The sequence below is a fragment of the Magnolia sinica genome, chromosome 9 (assembly GCF_029962835.1).
Source record: "Magnolia sinica isolate HGM2019 chromosome 9, MsV1, whole genome shotgun sequence".
In the NCBI taxonomy this organism is placed as follows: domain Eukaryota; kingdom Viridiplantae; phylum Streptophyta; class Magnoliopsida; order Magnoliales; family Magnoliaceae; genus Magnolia; species Magnolia sinica.
The window spans coordinates 14,210,500-14,225,528 of NC_080581.1; positions in this window are offsets into that span (position 1 = coordinate 14,210,500).

Sequence of the window (15,029 nt, forward strand, 5' to 3'; positions counted from 1 at the left end):
TCATCATCTAAGTTCAATTGTTCGATCAAGATTTATTAAAGATAGTACTGTGAAAATGAACCGTTTAAATCATCAGATCTTCCCAGAACGTAGGCTCCATTGAGGCGACGCATGGTGAGCGTTGTTAGTTGCGATACTTGGCGAAAATAACTATTTTCTATCATGCTCTGGACATTTATGATAGTTCAGCACCAACTAAAAAACGGTGGTGACTTTTCAATTCACACATGGCATAGGTAAGGCAGCGTGGACCGTCCAAATCACTGACGTGATCATGGATGGAGCATAACCAAAAAATTAAATTGAGAAGATGATGGTAACCATCTGATTTTGTCCTCAGAACTTAGACCACATTAATTTTCTATTAACCATATATGATAGCCAGCAATTGCACGGCTAGGATTGATCAATCGGTGTGATGAATTTCATATGAGAGAAGGATGAATGCCCACCATTTCCAAAACAGTGGTGAACTATTATCAGTGTAGCCCTTAACCAGACATGATGATTCCACTGCCCAGGTGGACCCGAGGTTGGAGCGGTTTGAACCGGACCAACACCCAAAACGGACCGGGTTGTGTCCGGGTTTTAGACCCCAGAGAGAGAGAGAGAGAGAGGATGCTTTTGAGTAAAGGATGGAAGGGAAAGGAAAGAGGGTGGCGTGAAAAGGACGGTCGACATTCAACCGAAAAAATGTCTCTGATATTGACGGTCAGGAGAGGTTTGGGCATGCCGATCTACGGTAAGACTGAACAGCACAGAAAACGCTGGCCTACCTCGCACACGTACCTACCGGCGTTACTTTATCTAATGTGGAGGAAACGACTCAACTTTTAGTAAATCCACGCCGTCAATCAGGTACACCACCCCTTTTTTGGCCTTGATTCCAAAAATCAGGCTGATTTAACACTCATGTGGCCCACCCAACCTAAAAAAATCCTTAATTCAGGTGGTATGGCCCACCTGAGATTTTGAATACTTTGATTTTTTGATATTTCTTCCATCCTCAGGTGGCATACCAGATGAATGGATTGGATGGTATATAAACACCACATTGGGCCCTACGAAAATCTAATGGTAGTTTCTCATCCCAAATTTTTCCTATGGTGTGGCCACTTGATTATCATATCATAATAATTCTTGGGTCAGATGACTAACACGAGGCATCGTACCTAATGGACGGAGAGGATCTTATGAAAGTTTCATCCACATCGTTTTCGGTTAACCAAAGTAACCAAGCGACTGACCTTTCGCGAGGTACGCTGTCGCGGTTCAAACAGACCAAAGGTCGTGGGTTTCACTTTTCAGACATGGTAGCTCGTGCATACTGTGCAATGATGTGGGTCTCGGATCCTATGTTTCGTGCAGAGGTTTGTTAGAGTACATGCCGATGTACTGTAATACTGTACGTCTGGACACTTTAGTTGTTTTTTTTTTTTTTTGCAATCATCCAAACCGCTGACATGATGGGTCTCAGATTGTATGGTGGATAGATATCTACTAAATTGGATTATTTCAACCCTTAATAATTTGGCTATTTGGCTCTAAATATGGACGGTTATCTTGACTTTCATATAATCAAAGGGTTGAAATGCCCGGTCAGTTTCGGTTACTGAAAAGAATCCAAACACCATTACTATTCAATCTGGACACAGCCATCTGTGGAACGAATGGCTCGATTGCGTGCTGGAGTCCTATTAGACTTAAATTAAATAGAGCACCTTGTGACCTTAGGTGCATATTAAACCAATTACAATTAAATTTGTGAAGATTGGTCGAACAATTCACCACCCATAATTAAAGTGGTAAGGTAATTTAAGAAGTGGAAGGTTAATCTCTTAATGGATTTAAAAATAAATAAATAAATAAAGAAGAAGAAGAAAAAGAAAATCTTGAAAACAATGACTCTTCTTATGGTGGTGATAGTTTTAATAGTTCTTCTCAACAAGATTAATAAAATATAGACAAACTAAGTATTTGATTGTTGATTTTATTAATATGAAAGTAGAATAATATATAATCAATAAAAAAGAAAAATAAATAAGTAGAAGAGATTATCAATATTGGTATGTGTGGGCTAAATGGCCGAAGTCTTAATGGTACTTTGGACTTAGATGGTCATGAGAAACATCTAAAGCAGGTCATGATCAGAGAATTAATAGGTAAGAACTCAATAATTTGGAGATCCAATGATAAGGTTGTAGATATTTATATTAAACTAGCTAGCGTAATGTATTAATGCTTTGGACGATAGTGGAAACTAAGCTAATTAGGAGCTAAAAACTAAAGACTCTAGTGTTAGAAAAAAAGTAAACTAAATTTCATACTAATTTAAGTAGATATCCATGAGGGATCGTAGACACTCCACCTAAAATGAGACTAAATTATTCTTCAAAATTCAGCTGAATTTCGATAAAATTATCCCCAAGTAATTTGAGGACCGTTAAAGGGGTAGGACTCTCAACATGTCACGGGAATAACTGATGAACTTGATCGACAAATCCGAAACTCAATGATTAAGATCCTAGCCGATTATCCATGCTCTCTAACAAATTCTGATTATGCTTTATTTCACTAAAATCTATCTTTATTTGGCCCGTAAAGTATCACAAATTCAAACGAGTCACATATTAAGGGTCCTTAACATCTACTGGAAGCAATCGATGGATTAGATTGACCAAATAAAAAAGTAGGCTTGCTATGAGCCGACAGTGGCATCATTATTCATATTTTTGTTTTTCGATCTAACATGTGTCAAGGAACCTATTTTGTTAAACGAAATGGTACCAAGTGGACTGTTTGTCACGCTCCAAACCCGGAGATCGGATTCACAAGAATCCCGATCGCCGAATCCGGTGCCGATAGCCTCCGTAGTACCCCATTCTCGGCTCCTAGCATCCATACGCCAGATTCCGATCCTGTGATCCTACAAGGAGGATTTTTTTGTATATTTAACTCGTAATAAGCATAACCACAAGATTACCCAATTCACAAAGGCAACATCATCATCACAAATCCACTAATATAATCATTTGAGTACAATGCTCAAAGGGAAATACATAAATCGAAAATCAAGCTCCAGAAGACCACTCTACGCTCCAAGCTCAACACTGCTGCAACCTAACATCACCTGCACGCATCCATCGTGCATAAGCTTATAAAAAGCTTAAAGGGTGGTGTAAGTGTGTGCACAAGGTAAGTGTCAAGTATTCAATACAATGCTATAGTCATATAATATCGAAAATACTGGTAATCCATAAATCATACAATGTCGGAAATAAGCAGAAATACTGACAAGATCATGAATTATCAGAGTAAGCAGAAATATTGACAAGATCAAGAATTATCAGAGTAAACAGATATACTGACAAGGTTACAAATCATATGATAACAGAGTAAACAGAAATACTGACAAGTCCATAAGTCATACAATATTAGAATATACAATACAAATCAATTATGCAAATGAGGAGTCCTAGAGAGTCAAATATCAGATGCAGAGGATGCAATGCAATATACATTCCTATTGAATAACACAAATAGTGTCAGCCGTACCTAGACCACATAAATGCAGAAATACAATAACCCAAATTGTCATATGTCGCGGATGTAATGCAACATGCGGTGCGAATGGAATGACCGTGCTGGAGTGTGAAGTCGGGATGGTAGTACGTAGTATCGCAGGCTATGGGGTCCATCACAATGGACTTCCATCCAAACTAGTCCAATACCTAATTTGGATAGTCAGACTCAATGTGGTAAACTCCTGATCTCAGGTAAGTCGCGCGCCCTAACCGAAATCTTGGTCATTACGAAGGTACACGTAACAATTAGTTGCGCACCACCAGCCCGAGTGGATAATGAATGATGAATGAATGAATAAGTATGCAACTCTTACTCACTAAGTCCACATATCAGTACGGTTCATCTCTGGGATCATCACCAGGGTTTAGTACACTCCAAATGGCACTGCCGCTCTCCCAGCCGCAAGTCCAAGTGAGCGTAAGAAACCTCATTATCTGCCTGGCCAATAGTCTGCCAATACCTATTCGGCACGTCAATAGCAGACCCATTCATGAGCTGGTCAAACTCAGCCTAGCAATGCCCCCTGCTCTCGGGTGGGTAAGGCCACACCCCCTCCCAACCGACCACGACATATTGGGAGACGCGACCACCTAGTATTCGGTACTCGGACGCTCATGTATCCACTCGGTCTCGACGTTGGGGCGTCCTCTGGTACCAAGAGAGTTTAGAAATTTTCACCCAGGGCCATCTATGACAGCCCGATGCTAGAACAAATTTCTGGTGTCCCATCTGGCCATCCACGATATGCCTGTGGAGGCTACGGCCCTGATGTCGTTAGGGCATATAATAATCATAATGCAAGATGCATGGGTCATACAATCCAGTCATGCATCAAACCTGCGCATACCGTGCGCTCACGTGAGATAACCTCCGCCTATCAGGGAGCCTCATAACAACACGCTCAATGACATATGCAATAATCAACCACATCTCATAACAAACATGCATATGATGCGTATGGGCATGTATCATGGTGTTATGCTGTCACATACTCATAATTGGTATCGAATGATATACTTGTAATCGGCATCGATAACCGGCACCAATAATCGACCTTGACAATGTGGACATTTAACCAACATTGCCCCCAAGGAATGGCCCTCATAGAGCCAAACATATAATGGGCTCACGACCTCACACAAGGGCCTAATATTCAACACAGTGGACCTTACTCACAGGCCACATATACACAATAGGTGGGCCTTGCTCATGGGCCTCAAATACATGACATGTGGGCCCCACACATAGGTCTCGAATACATCAAATGGGCCTAATACATATCCCAATGGGCCTTGCTCATAGGCCACGAATACATCACAGTGGGCCTTACCCATAGGCCATGAATACATCATGATAGGCCTTGCCCATGGGCCTCAAATACATTATAATGGGCCTTGACAAATCGGAATCGATCGATAATCGGAATCGACAAATCGGTCATGCCAATCGGAATCGGCAATTGGCCACGACAATCGGGATCAGTAAGAATGGGCCTAACAAGGCCTAATGGAAGGTCACAATGTAGACATCCAACCATCATTGCCCATCAATGTAGACATTAAACCATCATTGCTCCCAAAGCATGACCCGCCATAATAATCATTACATACATTATGGAGTAATCACACATCGCAATGGACCTCATATATATCACATTCGGCCCTATACAAAGGCCCCACATATGTTTCATTGGCCCTCAATCGTGGCCCTTATATACATCACATTGGGCCTCAACCCTTGGGCCATCAAATACATCAAGTGGATCGCATCCCCAGGCCGCACCAATGGGCCTCATATATATCGGGTCGGCTATATCAATGGGCCGCACCAGTGGGCCTCATATACATCAAGTGGACCGCGTCCATGGGCCGCACCAATGGGCTTCATATACATCGATTGGGCTGCATCGATGGGCCACAGTAATGGGTCTAATACATATCACAATGGGCCTCAACCCTTGGGCCATCAAATACATCAAGTGGATCGCATCCACAGGCCGCATCTATGGGCCTCATTTACATCAAGTGGACCACGTCCATGGGCCACACCAATGGGCTTCATATACATCGATTGGGCTACATCGATGGGCCGCATTAATGGGCCTAATACATATTACAATGGGCCTCAACCCTTGGGCCATCAAATACATTAAGGGGATCGCATCCACGGGCCACACCAATGGGCCTCATATACATCAAGTGGACCGCGTCCATCCAAGTGGGCCACACGGCCACATCATCGCATATAATAGAAAAAAGAGAGAGAGAGAGAGAGAGAGAGAGAGAGAGAGACGGTGGAGATGGGAGGGACCCCACCACTATGGGTTCCTCTAAACCATGCATACATCAAGTGGGTCCCACCATAAATGGGCCCTCTAACCATCAAAATCATACAAAAATCACCCACCTATTAGCTGCCTTCATGGTCCGATGAAATGCCAAACTCCTTGGCTTCGGCTTAGATGGAGGATGATGGAAAATGGATGGTTGGATTGAGTGATAGGGAGGTGGGCCGCACATGATCTCTCTCCCATGGACGTCCACCTCTCCCATGGTTGCTTGGGAGATGAATTTTTTTTTTAAAAATGAGGGAGTGAGGAGTGGTGTGTAAGAGATAAGGTATGGAAAGTATGGGTCTCTTTGACTTTTGGGATGAGAGGAATAGGCTAAGCATGGGTTGCTTTAATTAGTTGGTGGGAGAGGTATGGGTGAGTGATGTGATTGATGTGATGTTGGGTAGAGATTCTTTTCTTGGGATTTGCAATGCACGGCATTTTTTTCTCAAACTGAACGTGGGCCCACATCTCCTGGCCAGGGTATCGCCTCGGTGCGCGAGACGTGGCATCGGAACCGCGGCGACGGTGCGGTCGTACTGGTACAAGTCTTGGGTCGAGTCGACTCAGATATGTAGGACTTGGCTTAAGATCGCGCACAAACATTGGTTATAGGTTGAGGGTTGTCGAAATTCGACCGGGAGGACCATATGAGTATACGGAATGGTACGGTCTAGGATACGGGCCTTACACTGTTGGCCTCTCACAAGCCGATGACCACCTGACATGCTTTATACCTAACTAAGATCCTATCTCGGCTTCTTAAATGCTAAAATCTTAAAGTATGGACATGTGTCACATCGTTAGCTCACCACGAGCACACGGTCTTGATTTATAAATGCAGTGAATAGTTGTCATTTTGGACAGAGGGAGAGAGGGCTGGGGCCTAGAGATAGAGTGATAGAGGGCGAGGGAGGGACTGGGACAGAGATGTTTGGGTGGGACCATTTTCTCCAAAGACTTTGGAGATTCTTGACTGACGTCGAGGTCCCGCCTAACCTAGGAGGCTAGATTAAGGAAAAAGTCTACTAAAAAAGCTAAAGAAGTGAGAAAAGTCAGGAGTAGAGTTGGAATCGGGGATATCCAACTATTTCTTTTGAATAAAAAGGGTAGTTGATCTCCAATTTACTTTCTTACATCTTAATTAGGCTCATATTGCATTACACTCCATACATCAGTTATTGCTTGCCTCCAAGTACAAAGGTTCATAAGTAATATCCTGTGAATACAGGGTCGATCCCACAGGAAGATGATTTATGAGAATGAGAAAATCAAATGCAAAATTAATTAAATAATGGAAACTAAACAAATGAAATGATTTTGAAGGTTTTGAATATATGTAATTCAATTAATTTGAAAACAACACTCAAGCTTCAAAGTTTCACACATAGGTTAATGTTCAATAAGTCATGATGACTTTGATAACACAACTAAGATCTGAGGACTATGGTTAGCCCAATCGAAAAATAAAACAGTTTAAATATTTTAATAAATGATATAAAAGATTAGAGAATCATGGATTAGCATCATTGATATATATTCCTATGCACTAGTGATTTTAAGCATTCAATATCCGTGAGATAATGAATCAAAGAAATATAGCATGTTGAGAACATCTTCTATCTAAGAAATCTAATTAATCCAGGTTAAGCCTATCCATCAATATTGATCTCATATGATGGAAACATATGGATCTCGCATGAGGATAAAAAATCTAAACTTAAATAATTGATAACATGCATACACAATTCATCTCATCATTGAAAATAATCAATCATCATAATTTATAAAATCATTAAACCAATGTGCTTCCCTTCTACCTTGGGTCAGAGGGAACTAGAAAACATAACTAAATTATAAAATAGAAAAATAATAAGAAAGAAATAAATGCAAATAGAAAGGATCTAAAAGAAAAAAATAATTTATAAAACTTTAATAAAATTAAAAACTCTCAAAAAACCTTAAATCTTACTCTTGAATACTTTGAATGATGCCTAAGAATGTCATGAGAAGCCTTATTTATAAGTGGGGAACTCCCTCCTTCAAACTAATTTGAAAAATTCGAAAACTGCTTAAAATTTACGCAGTTTGGTAAAATAGACTTCACTCTATGCAGTTTTTCCAAATAGACTTAACTCTGTGCAATTTCACAAAATGACCTAGAGTTTCAGAATATGCTTTTTCAGGACGATTTTAGGATTCCTTTTCTTCACTTCAAATCTTTTATTTTCTTTATTCCTCACTTGGTTTTCTTAGATCTTTGGCACGTGAATTCTTTAATCTTGGTCTCCTAAGATCCATCCCTTGCCTTAGTAATTCTTGAGCATCAAATCCATGCTTTTAGTACCCTTTTCAATCCAAGCTCTTAAATTCACCTTGCAACACAAACATGAGTAAAATAGATCATTAAGCATTATCATGTTCATAAACCAAGATATAAATGGAGGATAATATGCAATATTTGACATTAAACAATTAGTAATACATTTGTATCATCAACTTGCATTTTTATTTAACCTTTCTTTTGTATATCTCTTTCTTTATTATATTCGCTTACTAAGAGTCATTTGACCATGTGAAATAAGGCTGGAATCCTTTTATTTTACTTGCCTAGTCTCTCATGAGTTATGTGAAGTATGACTTGATATATAATGTCAAATTTTTGTTAAATCCCTAAAAATTATAAAATCCAGTAAAGTAAATGTCACATGTTGTACGGGCAGAAGAGGGCCCTTCATGGGTTACGTGAAGCATGACTAGATATTCCTCTTCTCTCACTAAGATTCTTACTCTTCTGTAGGTCACAGATCAACCGTAGGTGTCACTTGAGTCAGGGAATTTCGCGATTCCCTAACTTGTAAGCGATTCTATGATTTCTAACCAATCATAGATTTTAAACTTCATATTGTTAGTGCACTTATTTGTGCACGTATTTGTAAATCACATGAATCCTTGTATGAGTAAGTCAGTTGAGCCTTTATAAGCTGAAGACCGAAGACACAAGATGTCACGCCCCAAACTCAAAAATCGGGCTCACAAAATTCTCGATCACCAAATCCGGTGCCGACAGCCTCCGTAGTACCCCATTCTCGGCTCTCAGCATCCATACGCTAAATTCCGATCCTGTGATCCTACAAGGAGGACTTTTCCAATGTACTTTTATCTCGTAATAAGCATAACCACAAGTTTACCCAAATCACAAAGGCAACATCATCATCACATATCCACTAATATAAACATTTGAATACAGTGCTGAAAGGGAAATACATATATTGAAATCAAAGGTCCAGAAGTCAGCTACATACTCCAAGCTCTACGATGCTGCGACATAACGCCACCTGCACGCATTTATCGTGCATAAGCTTATAGAAAGCTTAGGGCCTGTTTGATTTCGAGGGAATAGGGAAGTACCCTTGAAAAAGGTCATTATTACCTTTTCCCCTGTTTGAAATTTCAAATGCATTTTCGCCTCAAAAATTGGTCCGAAAAAGCTGACTTGCATTTGTGAACCCCACTGTGATGTGCATGACATATCCACACCGTCCATCTGTTTTATTAGAAGATTTTAAAGCCTAAGTCCAAAATTGAGACAAATGCAATGCTCAAGTTATCCATATCACAGGAAACAATGGCCTTAAACGTCCGCTATTAAAAGTTATTTTGTTTATTGGGCCCACATTAATGTTTATTTGTCATCTAACCTGTTCATGAGATCATAAAGACATTGATAAGGGGTAAACACAAATATTAGCTTCAGCCAAAATTTCTAAGGGCCACAAAGTTTTTTATTTGGCAAACATTAAATTTCCACTGTTTCCTATGGTGTGGTCCACTGCAACTTTGGATCTGCCTCATTTTCGGGTTCATGGCCTGAATGAGGCTGACATATAGGATGACCTGTGTTGATACATCACGTACATCACGGTGGGTCCTGTCACGCCCCAAACTCGGAAACCGGGCTCACAAAATTCTCGATCGCCGAATCCGGCGCCGACAGCCTCCGTAGAACCCCATTCTCGACCCCCAGCGCCCATTTGTCAGGTTCCGATCCTGGGATGCTATAAGGAGGATTTTGTACATCAGTTTGATTCGTAATAAGCATAACCAAAGGCATAACCCACAAACAACAACCAAAAACTCCATCACATTTCCACTATAATCAAAAACTTTACAAGTACAATGAGCATAAGGGAAATACAATGAAGATAGTCTAAAAGCTCCAAAGGAAGATCAGCTACGCGACCAAGCCTCAGCGCTGCTGCGAACCAACGTCACCTGCACGCAACGGTCGTGCATAAGCTTATAGAAAGCTTAGAGGGTGGTGAAAGTGTATGCTTAAGGTGGTAATGTAGTTATGCAATATCAGAGTAATGCGGAATATGCTGATGAATGCCAGGAATACCATTGGCCGTACCAAGGCCATGTGATGCAAGAATGATGTCGGCCATACCAAGGCCATGCAATGCGAAATGCAACACAAGCATACAAATCCTCATCTAAGTCCACATGTCAATACGGCTCAAATCTGGAATACCGGAGTCTAGTACACTCCAAGCCGGATTGCCGCCCCATCGCGCGCAATAAGGTGAGTGGAAAAGACCTCACTATCCGCCGCCAATATCGGGCTCGGCTCGTCGATAGCGGACCCATTCCTCGAGCCGGTCGAACTCAGCATACATATGATGCGTATGGGCATGTATCATGGAGCTATACTAAGCATGTTATAAACTGATAAATTATCCCTACAATGCAGATGGGCCTAGAAGGCCTAACACCACGAGTACGGCCTATCAATGGGCCCTAGGGAGAGTCGTAATGCGGACATTTAACCAACATTATGCTTGCAATGTGGACGTCAAACCAACATTGCTCCCAAGGCATAGCTTGCCACAAACCATGGAGAAATCATGCATTGCAATGGACCCTAAGGACAACCCATTGGGCCTCGACCCATGGGCCTTAGGTACATCAAATGGGCCATATCACATGGGCCTTACATTCATTAAATGAGCCACATTAATGGGCCTCACCAACAGGCCTTATGTACATTGCAATGGGCCATAACCCATGGACCTTAGAATATATCAAAATGGGCCTAATCACATGGGCTATATGTATCTTAAATGGACTACACTAATTGGGCCCCATATGTACATCAAATGGGCCTCATAACACGGGCCTTATAAATGCCAAGTTGGGCCTTAAAAATGGCCACAAATACATACATACATACATACATATATATATATATATATATATATATATATATATATATATATATATATATATATATATAAAAATCATGTCCAAGGATCAACCTATCCTCACTTCAAATAATAGTGGTAGGACCCACTTGAACCACAGATCGGACTCATTCTTTAGCTCATGCCTTAAAATGAGCCTGCAAAATGGATTGACGGTTGGGGTGCAGCACAAGCATCATGGTGGGGTCCACTGTCCAGACAACGGACAGTGTGGATAAACATATAAATCATGGTGCGCCCCACCGTCTGCTGGACGGTGGAAATGAAACACGTACCCCACATTGGGCTCCACCATCCAGTGGGTAAATACATAAATCACTGTGGGTCTCACGTGGGGCCCACCATAACATTTATTTTCCATCCAGACCGTTGATAAGGTCGCATGGACCTGGATGAAGGGTAAAAACAAATTTCAAATTGATCCAAAACTTCCGTGGCCCAGAAGAAGTTTTCAAAGGCAGACGTTCAGTCCCATTGTTTCCTACGATGTGGGCCACCTTAGCTTTGAGTGAGGCTGAAATTTGGAGGATGGCTCTCTGCCCTAATGGCCCACCATATGAACGGCTTAGATGACATATAAACATCAAGGTGGAGCCCATGGCTGGAGCCGTGGGACCTTCCTGTCCACTCGCCCGCTGGCGGTGTCAGCGCCTGACACCGGTAGCAGCAGCAATGCTGCTGTTGATGTATATATATATATATTTTTAAAACCTTAAATTTTGTGGTTTTTCAGAGGTAAGGCCCACATCTGCTGAATCCGGGTCTGCCAATGGATTCTACCATACATAACAAATCCATCAAGCCCAATATTGGGCATTTTTCGGCATGTAAAAAAACTAAGGTGAGTTTCAACGGTGCAAATTACTATTTTCAAAGGTGTGGCCCGCCAGAAAGTTAGATCAGTCCCATTTTTCGGCTCAACGCCTAAAATAATATGAAAAATGAGATAGACGGCTTGGATTTGAAGCATACATCAAGGTGTGGCTTATATGAGTTGGCCACCAAGAAGCTTGTGAACCAAGCTTATATTCGTGTTTTCCATGGACGTCTAGCGTCCAGGGACGCTGGACGGTCTAGGCCTATCACACGCATAAGGTGGGCCCTGTTTAGGTGGGCCACCAAATAATGAGTGTTGTGGATACAATACATATAAGGTGGGTCCCACCTATAGATGGTTTAGGATAAAATACAAGCCTTATGGTTGGGTCTATTCGGGCGGGCCACACAATCACACCAACATCACATGAAAAGAAGAATAAAAGAAAGGGAGGGAAAGAGAGAGAGATATACACGTGTGATGGAGGGACCCCGGCACTATGGGCCCTCTGTTTCAAGCATCCAATCATACATCAAGTGGGTCCCATTGCATATGGGCCCACCAAATTGAAAATCAACGGTGAAGATCCTTTCTCCACCAAACTAGAAGGTCTAGATGACCCTATTCATGCAAGAAAATAAACATCATGATGGGGTCCATGGATAATGGCCTCATTATGGAATGATCTTAAGCATCAAGGTGGGCCATTAGCCACATCAAGGGTCCAAAGTGAGATCCATACCATTGATCGGTAGGCCTCACTTGGCCCATCATAAGAACATAAAAATCTAGCCTATAGAAGCACCCACCGGTCGATCTTCTTGGTCCGTTGAAATGCTGGTCTCCTTAAGCTTCACTTTGATGGTAGAAGATGAGAAGTGAAAGGCTAGGATGGAGGATTTGGGATGGGAAAGTGGGCCACACACATGCACTCTCTCACATGGAAGAGAGCTTGGACGTGAGCTCCCTTGTTGCTTGGGATTGAGTTGAGAAATGAGAGAGAGAGAGAGAGGGAGAGATGGGATGTAAAGAGAGAGAGTTATGGATGTGAGTGATGGGTGAGGTGATGTGTACTTGACTAGCATGGGTGTGTAAGAGAGAGGGTGAGAAAGGGTTGACTTTGGAGAGAGAAAGCATGGGTTGCTTTGTACTTGACATGAGGTGATGAATGGGATTGATTTAGCATATAGTAGAGATTCTCTTGAGATTGCAAACGCGCGGTGTTTTCTTCGAAATAAACGTCGACTCACATCTTCCTGCCAGGGTATCGGATCAGTGCGAGAGATGCGGCGTTGGAACCGCGGCGACGGTACGGTCGCAAAGGTACAAGTCTTGAATTAAGCCGACTCAAATCTACAGCATAAGACTTAGGGTCGATCGCAAACGTCATTATACGTCACAGGTTACCGGAATTTGACAGGAAGGATTGCGGGATTCGATGGAACAGTACGGACTAGGATACGGGTCTTACAACGCAGTTTTCCAAAATAGACTTAATTCTGTGCAATTTCATAAAATGACCTAGAGTTTCAGAACATGCTTTTTAAGGATGATTTCAGGATTCCTTTTCTTCACTTCAAATCTTTAATTTTCTTCATTCCTCACTTAGTTTTCTTAGATCTTTGGCACGTGAATTCTTCAATCTTTGTCTCCTAAGATCCATCCCTTACCTTAGTGATTCTTGAGCATCAAATCCATGCTTTTAGCACCCTTTTCAATCCAAGCTCTTAAATTCACCTTGCAACACAAACATGAGTAAAATAGATCATTAAGCATTATCATGTTCATAAAACTAAGATATAAATGGAGGATAATATGTAATATTTGACCCTAAACAATTAGTAATACATTTGCATCATCAACTTGCATTTTTATTTAACCTTTCTTTTGTATATCTCTTTCTTTATTATATTCGCCCACTAAGAGTCATTTGACCATGTGAAATAAGGCTAGAGTCCTTTTATTTTTCTTGCCTAGTCTCTCATGAGTTATGTGAAGTATGACTAGATATATAATGTCAAAATTTTGTTAAATCCCTAAAAATTAAAAAATCCAGTAAAGTAAAGGTCACATGTTGTACGGGCAGAAGAGGGACCTTCATGGGTTATGTGAAGCATGACTAGATATTCCTCTTCTCTCACTAAGATTCTTACTCTTCTGTAGATCACAGATCAACCGTAGGTGTCACTTAGGTCAGGAAATTTCGCGATTCCCTAACTTGTAAGCGATTCTACGATTTCTAACCAATCATAGACTTTAAACTTCATTTTATTAGTGCACTTATTTGTGCACATATTTGTAAATCACATGGATCCTTGTATGAGTAAGTCGGTTGAGCCCTTATAAGCTGAAGACCGAAGACACAAGATGTCATGCCCCAAACTCAGAAATCAAGCTCATAAAATTCTCGATCACCGAATCCGGTGCCGACAGCCTCCGTAGTATCCCATTCTCGGCTCTCAGCGTCCATACGCCAGATTCCGATCCTGGGATCCTACAAGGAAGATTTTTCTAACGTATTTTTATCTCGTAATAAGCATAACCACAAGTTTACCCAAATCACAAAGGCAACATCATCATCACATATCCACTAATATAAACATTTGAATACAGTGCTAAAAGGGAAATACATATATCGAAATCAAAGGTCCAGAAGTCAGCTACATACTCCAAGCTTTACACTGTTGCGACCTAACGCCACCTGCACTCATTTATCGTGCATAAGCTTATAAAAAGCTTAGGGCCTGTTTGATTTCGAGAGAATAGGGAAATACCCTTGAAAAAGGTTATTATTATCTTTTCCCCTGTTTGAAATTTCCAGTGTATTTTCGCCTCAAAAATTGGTCCGAAAAAGCTAACTTGCATTTGTGGACCCCACTGTGATGTGCATGACATATCCACACCGTCCATCTGTTTTATCAGAAGATTTTAAAGCCTAAGTCCAAAACTGAGACAAATGCAATGCTCAAGTTGTCCATATCAGAGGAAACGATGGCCTTAAACGTCCGCCATTAAAAGTTATTTTGTTTAT